This window comes from Podarcis cretensis (assembly GCF_951804945.1).
Source record: "Podarcis cretensis genome assembly, chromosome: 5".
NCBI lineage: Eukaryota > Metazoa > Chordata > Lepidosauria > Squamata > Lacertidae > Podarcis > Podarcis cretensis.
In genome coordinates, this window is record NC_137174.1 from 19,305,765 (window position 1) to 19,308,726 (window position 2,962).

Here is a 2,962-nt window from a genome sequence, read left to right on the forward strand (position 1 = left end):
TCATTTGTCACTGTCTTGGCTCATAAGCAGCTGAGATGCATAACAAGTGGAGACCAGGGAGCAGCTTAACCTGTTTTGTTTTTTGTGTTTTAAGTTCATGGTTAGTCGCTGAATGAGGCTCTGGCTTCCTCCCTTTAATTTGCTCCTTTTTAGGATCTGAACATGCAGCCATCCATAGTGGGCAATTGCAAGCCCTGGATCAGGAAGCATTGTACTTATTTATTTAACAAAATGTCCATATTGGTTGGTTGTAATAAAGCATCCAATTGATCTAAAAAAAAAAAAAAAAGCAACCACACACAACATTATCAATAAAAGACAATCAAGACAGATATTTTAAAATATTCAAAAGATAACTAAAATCAACGTAACCTGAAAAGAGATTAAAACACTTGCCAGCATTCTACATTAAAACACAAGTCAACATTATGCTGTGTGTGACATATTGCAAATGAACTGGTCAGTGCTGCAGCCACCATAAGGGACTGAGCTTCGGCCACGTACTAGTTAGTCAATGAAGAATGGTTAAAGGGGCATTTGGTTAAAGCCTATCAGCAGCCTGATGAAGTTGCAGCAGGTATGGGACATGGCAGCTGTCCTGCGGCGCAATGGCAGAGGTAGCTTGGCCTTCACCCGCTTGCCCTGAGCAGTGATGCCAGCCAGCTGCCATACACACCAAAAGGGCTGCTGCACAAAACAGAGCAAAAACATCTCTGAGGTGCATGCCTGGGCAGTATGCATGGAGGTCTTGGGCTGCCCAAGGGACAAGGCAGCAGCTACAGATTGTTCCTCAGGGTTTACTTCTGAAGTCTTCCTCATGAATGGGTATAACTGCAAGGCAGCAGACGTTTAGGATCAGTTTTCCATCTCCTAGGTGGACTTCCTTCCCAGCTTGATGAGCCCCATCTGCCCCTCATTTCCCTCAATAGCACATGCAGAAACCGCCTTCTTGACTGATGGACCCACTATTGGTCTTAACTGCTCAATTTGCCAGAGTATGTCTTCAAATGCAGGGGAAGTCCCTAAGTCACCAAGGGTTTAAGACCCATCAGCTACACTCAGGGCTTTGTTTCAGCCGGAATTTGCAGGAATTCAAGATATTTTGAGCAGAGGGTTTTTCATCATGGTACTATACTATATCACTATAAAATATTAATAATTATAAATAACATCAGTGAAATATTTTTTCTTCTTTAAAAAGAAACCCCTTACATAAACAATATTTCATCTAGGCAAAACATGAAATGAACACAAATCATAACAAAACTGGATAAGTAAAGTGTCAATAAATAAGAGCAAAAACTGATGAGATCAGAATTATCATGGAAACAAATACAGTGGTACCTTGGTTTTTGAACATAATCCGTTCTGGAAGACCATTCAAGTGCTGAAACATTCAAAAACCAAAAACTCAATAACCGACATCTAGGTCTCAGGATCTTGCACTCAGAGGAAGCCGCGTGGCATGTTTGACTTCCGAGGCGTGTTTGAAAACAGAAGCATTTACTTCCAGGTTTACGGCGTTCGAAAACTGAAATGTTCGTCAAAAGAGATGTTAGAAATCCGAGGTACCACTGTACCAAAAATACAACTGTAAAACTGTAAAACTTGACACAGCAATTTTTTATAAACTAAAATTATGTAAAATGCTTATTTTTACATTAATAAGATTGTCTATGTAACTATCACAACCTTACCCAAACTCAGAAATTTCAAAGATCACAAAATCCAGATCACAAAGGAAGTGCTTAAATGTGGAAGATATAAAGATGCCTTTTTATTTTTTAAAAAAAATCAAGTCTTCTGCTCTGCCTCCCCATAATCACCTGTCCAAATAGTAACTGTTTGCTCAGTTCATTTTTTGTTTTTCAAAATCTAAGAGCCTTTCATTTTCCAAATAATGAATTCAAGCTGGCTTACAAAACAATACATTATACAATATTTTCAAATATTTATCTATTTAATCCATTTATAGACCACAATATTGAAATAATAATAATAATAATAATAATAATCTGTAAGTTGTATACAAATGTAAAAATACAAAACAAACCCATAACAATCACAAAGCTAGAATACAAATAAAATGAAAATACATACTGTCCATAAAAATCCAAAATCCAAATACTAAAAATTAGCATATAACAAACAACACTCCTAAAAACAGCAGTCAGGAGAGACCAATATTAACATACCAGGCTGGAGAACAAACTGGATGTGTTTGAGTTGCAGCTATTCTGAGGTAAGTGCAGTCAGCTCCACTGGGATATTGAACACTCTATTAGGCATTCATAAACTGTATTTTTTTTTAATAAAAAAAGGAAATTATTACAGCCAGTTTACTATCACAGCAGGATAGGCTGTTGCAGAGTAAACAATTACAACATACAGACATTTAAAAAAAAGGCTTTCAGTAATGTGTGTAGCAGGTGGGAGTGGGGGCTCAGATCTGCGGTGTGGGACTAGACTTGTGTGAATTACTCAATAGTTGCCCCGCTTTCCTTTGTGAGATGTTGGCAGGTTTGCTTTGCATACAGTAGTCAGAGGAGAACCGACAGCAATGTCTGACTAAGTGTGGTGCTGAAGGGCTCAGAGGGAGATCATTAGTATAGCAGAATACGGATGATACAAGTACCTAAGCGTATCCCTGTTTTCATCTGTAAAATGTTGAGGTGTGTATGTATGTACACACACATACACATACACACTGTGCTGTGAAATAAAAAGGGCTGGCCTAATTTCTTTTCCATGTGCATATTCAAGATGAGAAAGGAAAAAGAGAAAGAAATCACATGCTTTCCGATGAGGACTGGCGAGATGAGCATTCCCCATTAAGAGGGAAGTGATATGGATTTGATGTGTTCTGTTTCCTAGTACTGTGAGCTGAGCGCTCTGGAGCTGATTAGGTGAACGCTGCTTGGAAGAAGAAGAAAGCACCAGGGCTGGGTTTTCGCCTCCCTCC

The 2,962-nt window shown here is 38.7% G+C and overlaps 1 long non-coding RNA gene across 1 annotated transcript; it reads right to left on the minus strand.

The window, feature by feature from the left end:
- Nucleotides 1-236: 236 nt before the first annotated feature.
- On the minus strand, nt 237-2,962 carry LOC307216101. Its single transcript, XR_013838915.1, has 4 exons — nt 2,793-2,962; nt 2,196-2,296; nt 1,345-1,531; nt 237-271 (listed from the first exon to the last, which is right to left on the minus strand). It is a non-coding gene; the product is annotated as an uncharacterized lncRNA (long non-coding RNA).